An 8599-nucleotide genomic window follows, 5' to 3' on the forward strand; every position below is an offset into this window, starting at 1 on the left:
CTTGGGATAAGCACACACACAAACACATACATAAAACATGGCAATAGGTTAATAATTCAAATCTAGGTGACAGGGCTGTGGGAGTTCATTGTAGTCTTCTTGTAATTTTTCTGCTTCAGTCATGTCCGACTGTTTGCAACCCCATGGACTAGATCCGGCCAAGCTTCTCTGTCCGTGGGATTCTCTAGGCAAGAACATTGGAGTGGGTTGCCCTCCTCCAGGGGATCTTCCCAGCCCAGGGATCGAACCCCCGTCTTCTGCGTTGCAGGCAGGTTCTTTATTGCTGAGCCACCAGGGAAGCCCTAGTTTCTATGTTTGAGCACTTTCAAAACAAAAACATGGAAAGCAAGCCCAACAAGCCATTCCTGTTCACGACCTGGATGGAGTGCGGAGACCAGGGAATTGGTGTCTGGAGGAGGAACAGCCTGGCTTGTGGACATTGGTTGATGATGCTGTGCTGTGTGTGCTCTGGTGCCTCTGCCCAGCCCCTCAGGAGAAAGAATTAGAAAATTCTCTTGTCATGATTTTTTTTCCTTCAAATAAATGTTCATTCCTCCTGGTGATTCATCCGGCCAAGGAGCCCCATCAAGCCATCTCCTTCCTTTATTAAATTTCATCTGACTCATTGTCAGCCATCATTCTAGCCTGTCCAGATCTTTAGAACTTTGGCTCACTCATTCAGTCTGTGAGTTATCTTTTCCAGTTTTGTGATGTCTGAATGGCCCCGAGCTCGCTTTCCGTGTTTCATCTGAGTAGGTGATACAGGCAAGCCATGGGAAGCCTCCTGGAGCATGCATGCCTCCAGGCTGCAGGGGGCCTACTCCTCAGTCCCCTCTGGGCCCCAGGATTCAGCCAACGACACGCACACCCTGCCACGCCTTCCCCAGAACCCCGCGTGCGTGTCACACCCTCTGGGCTTCAGCTTTTCCTCCAGCTACTGCTGCTGTGACCTCCTTGGTGTGGACTCTCCTGGCTCCACCCGGGTGGCCCCCCGACTGTGCCTGGCCTGTCCCAAGACCTCCTTGTTGACACAGAGGCAGGGGCTGCCCTGAGGACCACATGCTCAGCCTGGGATCGTGGGCGCACCCTGCCCTGTGGGAATAGCTTTGTGCAGAGGGAGACTGAAGCCTGGAGATGCGTTTTTGCTCCGTGCCCGGGCGCAGTCTGAGTGGTATTGATCTGGTGGCACCTGGTGGCTGCTGTGCTGGCTCTGCCTCCTTCCTGCCACGTTCCCTGGGGCTCTCACTCCCAGGTCTCTCTGAACCATGCAAATTCCCGGAAATTCAGGCAAAAACAGGCTCCACTGTCAGCTCCCTTCAGGGTGTCCCCAAGAATGTGCTGAAGGGAGCACCCATCTCCTAGACCCCCAAGAGGCTCTGTTCTGAGTCATCCACATAGCAACCCTTCCCTGTGCACCATGCACGTCAAGGACACACGGTATGCAGGCCACCAACAGTTTTAACATTTAAATTAATTTTGCCATTAATTATATGAGGTGAAGATTTTCTCAAAAAACAGTATTGTGGTGATATTTTTCCATCTTGAACAATGAAAGTATTTCTTCTAAGTCATGATTCTTCTAGCTCATGACTGTATGTGTACAAGTGCTGTTTCAACCTTCTTCTTGCTTCTGCCATTGGCTTTTTCACTTTTTAAAAATCTGTCCTTTTATTTTTTTTTTTGCTATCATTCTAAATATTTCAGCAAGTCACAGAGTATAATTGATGGACTTATATGTCGTTGGTCATAAATTATTTTAAGGCATCATTGTTTTTAACAGCATTTAATTTAATTTTTAATTAACTGTTTCACTCTAACGGTTTACTGTTTTAACCTCTCTGTGCCTCAGTTTATGCATCTGCATAATTAGCACAGTAACAGTAGTGCTTTCCTCATAAGATCATTGTTAAGATTGAGTGAATTAAAATATATAAAGCAATTAGGAAAGTACTTGGCAATTAGTGAGCTCAATAAATATGAATTGATATGATTATGAATTATTATTAAATTTATTAGTACCACTACTACCACTAGACTACTTTTCCAGAGGTGGTTTTCCTTTTAGCAAGCTCCATACAGCACACTTATAAATATGATGGGAGCGGGTACAGTGTCCAGAGCAGCTAAATGAGCATAAAATTATAGCCCCAAACACAAGCTACTTACGTCAGTCTTCATTCAAAGCATATATACACAGGCTGCAACTGGTACTAACAGAGTTTTGATCTGTTTTTTGGGTCGGAGGTAATTGGAAGCATGTTACTGGAAGGATGGGGAGTGGACGTGTTGCTGCTGTTCCTGACTGAACAGCTGGGATGATGGTGGGCCCCTTCTGTGATGAGGAAGGCCGAGTGAGGGCCGGATAGACTGCGGGGAGGAGGACGGTGCCTGGCCCAGAGACCGCCAGTCAGCTACACGGGATGGTTGGGAAGGCCCTGGTCATGCGCTTCCGTTGAAGGAATGGGAAAGACAGTGTCTCCCATGTCTCCAGTCCCTCGAAATGGGAGAGTGTAGGGGCCCAGTAGGGGTCTGTGCTTTCTGAGATGAATATTGGTGGAAGTGGGTATTGCGGTGCAATTTGAAAACCATCAAGTACCTAGTTAGGCGGATGGGCTTCCCTGGTGCTCAGATGGTAAAGTATCTGCCTGTAATGCAGGCGACCTGGATTCAGCCTCTGGGTTGGGAAAATCCCCTGGAGGAGGAAATGGCAACCCACTCCAGTCTTCCTGCCTGGAGGATCCTGTGGACAGAGGAGCCTGGCCAGCTGTGGTCCCTGGGGTCACAAGAGTCGAACACGACTGAGCGACTAATACTTCCACTTTCTAATTAGGCAGAAGTTCATTTTAATATTTATCAAGGCCTATTAAAGATCTCCCTGATTGAGGAAGGCTCCTTTCATTAAGAAGATGGGGGAAAATCTAATTGTTTTTTTCTCTGAACACTCTGGTTCACTCTGAGCTGCCTCATAGTTATTAAACTGATCTTTTAAAACTTTCCAAGAGCACCTTTGCAAGTTGTTCCCCGCACGTGCCTACCTGTTTTTCTATTTGAAGCACAGAGGCAGATGAACTTGATCATCTCTGAAGGTGTAAGATTATACACTTTTTCTAGAAATTGCTCTCAGAGCCCCATTTAGTTAAGGCAGCCACTCTTAAGAGGGGCTCAGAAGGGCTACAACATCTAAGGGGTGGCAAAGCTCTGAACTGTGTTCTGTACACTTGCCCTTGTGGGTGAGAGCTGGAATGCCAAGGTCATGTGGGCCCAGAGCCTGTGTCTCCCATCACAGCCCAGGCAGAGAAGTCCTCAACCATGTGAACCAGCGGAGCTGTTCCAGCACCTTATCTGTCTGTGAAATTTTTAATCTTGAAGGAAGTTTTGTCTCGTGCTTTTTCCCCTTTTTAAAATTTTACATCATATTAGCTTCTGCGGAAATGCCCTGGGAGGACTGCCTGCAGATGTGTTTTGCTGGTCAGAGCAGGGGTTTTGTTTCCTTTCGCTCTGCCTGGGATGGTTTCACAGTGGTTATGCTAAAGCCCCTTGCGTGAGCCTGCCAAGTCTGTAAAGGTGTCATCATTTACTCTCAATATTCTCCAGCAGTGGCGCTTGTGCTGCTAGCTTGAGACAAAGGCATTGAACTCGAGCCCCGGTGAGCTCTCTGCGGGGCACCTGTAGCAGGCAGCACTTGCTAACTGCAGTTTCAGCTTCTCCTTGACTGTTCAGGTCACATGTTCGCCTTTTGCCAAATATCAACAGTTCCTGTCAGATGAGACAGGTCACCTTTTGGGCTGACGAGAGGAAACTCGTTGAACTCATCAGACGAGAAAGCAAGGGAAGAGAGCACTTTGCACGATTAAAATAAATCACAAGATCTGGGTTCAAGTCCCTGAAGGCAGGAGAACAGGAGATGATCTGAAGTTGGGCAGCCCTGCTGGGAGGTGACAGATACACTTATTCCACCACACTGTTGAGCTGGGAATGTGAGGCCTGCTTTAAAAAAAAAAGACTGAGGGCAAGCTGTTTCTGGACCTGGCTAAGTAGGAGGCACCGTCATGGGAGTTGACGTCCGCCACAGCAAGGAGTGGAAAGTTTGAGGCAAGAAGCCTAAGAGCCAGGACGTCTACCTAAGGCTGTTGGTCAAGCTGTGCAGGTTTTTGGTCAGACAAACCAACTACACCTTCAGTCAAGTTGTTCTGAAGAGATTGTTCAGGAGTGGCACCAACTGGCTGCCTCTGCCCTTTCCCGGATCGTGCTGAAGATGAAGATTCCTGCAGGGGAAGGCAAAACAGCTGCAGTTGTGGGGATGGTAACCAGTGATGCGCATGTGTCCAGAAAATGAGAGTGTTAGTTGCTCAGCCCTGTCTGACTCTTTGCGACCCCAGAGTAGCCCACCAGGCTTCTCTGTCCATGGAATTTTCCAGGTAAGCATATTGGAGTGGGTTGCCATTTCCTTCTCCAGGAAATTTTCCCAATCAGGTATTGAACCTGAGTCTCCTGCATTGAAAGCAGATTCTTTATCGTCTGGGCCACCAGGGAGGCCAAGTGTGTGTCCAGGAGGAGCCCAAATTGAAGGTATGTGCCCTGTGAGTGAGCAGCTGCAGCCAGAGTTGCATCCTCAAGGCTGGGGGCAAGGTCCTCACCTTCGACCAGCTGTCTCCGGACTTCCCCAAGGACTTTGGCACTGTCCTTTCTGGTCCTCTTGAAGGCTGAGAGGTGTACAAGGCATTTTGTACATGAACCCCGAAGAGCCACACCAAATACTGTGTAAGCTCCGAGGGCTAGCAGTTCAAGTTCACCAGATGCCTAGGAGCCAGCTGTGGCTACAAAACTAACCCTAGGTTCTACCTTGCTGTGGAAAAGATTTTGGATGCTAAAAAAAAAAAAAGACAGGCCAAACTTGATTTTGGGGAAACCCATGGGTTACTTGAGCTTCCCAGGTGGCACTTGTGGTAGAGAACCCTCCTGCCAGTGCACGAGATGGAGATGTGAAAGACATGGGTTCCATCCCTGAGTTGGGAAGATTCCCTGGAAAAGGGAGTGGCAACCCACTCCTGTATTCTTGCCTGGAGAATCCCATGGAATTCTCCAGGAAGAGGAGCCTGGCAGGCTACAGTCCATGGGGTCACCCAGAGTCGGACACGACTGAAGGGACTTAGCACACAGGCCCAGGTTACTATTTCCCTGGAGGTGGAGAAGGTCTCCAGGGAAGGTGGAGCTGATAGACCTCATGCAGGCGGCCTGGCTCACCTTCAGTCCTGAATCGTCTTCACTCATTTTCTCTCTCCACCCATCCCCAAGACTGCCTCACATTTTTTGGTTTTTATTTCTGACTTTTTGATGTGGACCATTTTTAAAGTCTTTTTTGAATTTGTTACAATATTGTTTCTGTTTTATGTTTTGGTTTTCTGACCACAAGGCATGTGGGATCTTATTTCCCTGCAAGGATTGAACCTGCATCCCCTGCATTGGAAGGCAAAGTCTTAACCACTGGACCACCAGGAAAGTACCCCCCATTGCTTTATTTTTTTAAAGAAATAAATGCTGACTTCTACTTTTAGTGTCTGGACACTTGCGTGCATTTTAGACAAAGGGAAACAGTGTGACTGGGTTTTTATACTGTCTCTACCCTAGTGTAGATCTTTCTACATTTCCGGTTCCTCACTTGCAAAATGGAATGATGATTTCCACCCCAGTGTCAGAATTAAATATGCGTGGGAGGCACGGCACCCTGAAGGATACCGGGGCTTTGGGGGAAAAGCAGACCTGTTTGCGTCCTGCTTTTCTCTTAGCTGTGTGACTCAGGGCAAATGGTTTTACTTCTCTGGGCCTGAGCGGCCCCAGATGTGTAACCGAGGGAGTGCCTTTGTTTCGGGATGGTTGCAGATGGCGTGGAGACTCTTGAGCACAGTGCATGGCGCCCCAAACGCGCTCAGTGCGCGGTAGCCGCTCTCATTGAGGACGTTTTTATATCAGTGCATATCCTGACTCTCAAACTTACCATGTTTCAAAATTCAGTATGTGTTGGCCTGGCCTTGTGCTTGTCTAGACAAGGGGAAGCTGTCAGCACTTCATCATACCCTGGCCTCTTAGAGACAGTTCAGGGCGTTGGCCCTGACGGCAGCATTGCGGAGGGCCTGGGAGCCAGAGCCACGGGGCTGGCCTTGCCGGCAGGACCCAGCGAGCCCCAGGCCCTCTGCTTCGGGGGTGGGGGTCTTGCTCGACCTCGGTGTTCCGTGGCTGCCCGTTCTTGGGGCAAGATGTTAATCCAGTGGGGTCCCAGGATCAGGAATTCCAAAGCCAAAGTCAGCTGAGTGTGTCTTGGGTGTTACTCCAGTCCTTTGCACATGTGAGAAGGTAGTTATGGCTGGTCCATAGTCGTTGAGGTCCTGGGGTGTCCTGTCATGGAGACAAGAGATACGGGTGCACTGGTGACCCCTGGACTGGACCCAGGTGGGCTCTGAGAGCAGGATGGTGATCGTTATTGCATAAAATAGAAAGTAGACAGAAATTTCAGGAATTGAAAGGAGCATATCTTGAGTGCAGAGACAGACACGAATATTCACTCCAGGGGTCCTACCTACTGCCTGTCCTAGGGTGAGCATCGCCTTTGAACATTTCATTAAGTTCCCAGCAGATGCCCAGTGCTATGCCTGGCACCGTGTGCACATTACCCTCAATCCCTCCAAGCCCCGCAGAGTCCGTGGTTGAACTTTAGTGTTGTAGGTGGAAAAACTGAGGCTCGGGAGCTTGGCTGCATGATGGCCATGGAACTAGGGGAAGAGCTTTGTTTAAACCCAGCTTTCTCTGAGGCCAAGTCCAAGCTTTCTGCACTCTTGAAGTGCTATGTATTGCCTTCTCAGGGAGAAAGGAAAGGCGCTGCTTCAAAGGGTGCTTTGGAAACCATCTCTCTGCAGGGCTGATATGGGGATGGGCACTGACGGTTTTTGCCTGGGAAGAAGTAACCCTGAAGTAAACCCTCTTGCTTGAGAACCACAAGGAGAGGAAAGAGGATGGAGAGATGCTAATATTCACTAAGTGGTAAGGCATGGGGACCACTCACCCTAACCATCCTGGCCTTAAGCCTGAAGCAGGCTCTTGGAGACCCCAGATGTGGCTGCTATTAGCAATTATTATTATTATTTTTTCACTGTTTTTAATTTTTTATTTATTTTTCTTGCCTGTGCTGGGTCTTCGCTGCTGCACATGCGTCTGCAGTTGCAGCGCGTCGGCTGCTCTCTCGCTGCGGCGCACAGGCTGGTCTCTCTGACTGCAGAGCACGGGCTCACTAGCTGGGGCACACGGACTCAGCTGCGCTGGGGCACGTGGACTCTTCCTGGACCGGGGACCGAACCCGTGCCCCCTGCCCTGGCAGCGGATTCTCAGCCACTGAGCCACCAGGGAAGTCCTGCTGTTAGCGTCTAGATGCTGGATCGTGGGGAGGTTCCAGAAAGTTCCCAAAGATAGACCACGGACGGTCAGGTTGGGGGCCATGAAGAGAGAGATTCAGGATTATAGCCATTTTCCAACTAGGTTAGAAGGTTTGTTTTGCTCTGAAGTATTCAGACATTAAAGAATCTGCCTGTAGTGCGGGAGACCCAGGTTCGATTCCTGGGTCAGGATGATCCCCTGGAGAAGGGCATGGCAGTTCACTTCAGTTTTCTTACCAGGAGAACCCCATGAACAGTGGAGTCTGGTGGGCTGCTATTCATAGGGTCACAAAGAGTCGGACATGACTGAATGGCTAACACTTTCACTTTCACATTCTGGTGTCTACTGGGTCGGGGTGATGTTGATTACCTGAACATCAGCCTGGTCGGGGGCGGGGGTAAAGCAGATCTGAGACCTCCGAGGCCTCCTGATTTCCTGGATGGGGAGCCACACACCTACCCCTGTGACCGACAGCCTTGTTTGGTTTTAGTGGAAGAAGCAGGAATACGAGTGGTTCTGCAGGGAGAATCTTTTGTCTGCCTCAGCCGTTTTCTTGTCTTAAAGCCAGTATTGGTAGAGGGAGTCTTTTCTTTCTTCAGCATTGTTTACTTTCCGGGATTTATATGGGACTATCTATCATGCCCCATATACTGGAGTACTGTTTTATAAAGAATAAGCAAGTTTAGTTTCTTCAGCTTCTCGTAAATATTAAACGTGAGACTAATTCCATGTTCGTTTGGTTTCTCTCTGCAGAGCCAAAGACTTCTCACGTCCCCTCATCATCTTTCCCATGAGTGATTGTTGTTACAGATTCATTGTTTTCTGGAAAATGTTCTGCAAAACACATTGATTTTTGTTTCAACTCAACAAGGTCCCAGTGTGCTGGCTGATGTTAACCTAAATGCTGGGGTGATTTAAGATGCAGGAGGTGCTGGACCTGTTTGATTTGGTTCCCAGATACTGGTTTTGTCCTGATTCCTTTGGGTACCTGCTCATCCATTCTGCTGTTTGCTCTCCTCCACACTTCAGCTGAGGATCCAGGGGCTTTTCTGGACATGTGGTGGGAGTGTGTGTGAGTGGTGGGGTCCCTGGGAGTGTGGAAAGAGAGTGGTTAAGGCTAGGGTCTATTTTCTCTTCAATATAATTTACAGTAGAATGGTAATTTTTTTTTTTT

General features: G+C 48.8%; 1 pseudogene; it reads left to right on the forward strand.

Annotated features, from left to right (window-relative positions):
- Nucleotides 4050–5794, forward strand: LOC102168778 (annotated as a pseudogene).

This window comes from Capra hircus, chromosome 22, assembly GCF_001704415.2.
Source record: "Capra hircus breed San Clemente chromosome 22, ASM170441v1, whole genome shotgun sequence".
NCBI lineage: Eukaryota > Metazoa > Chordata > Mammalia > Artiodactyla > Bovidae > Capra > Capra hircus.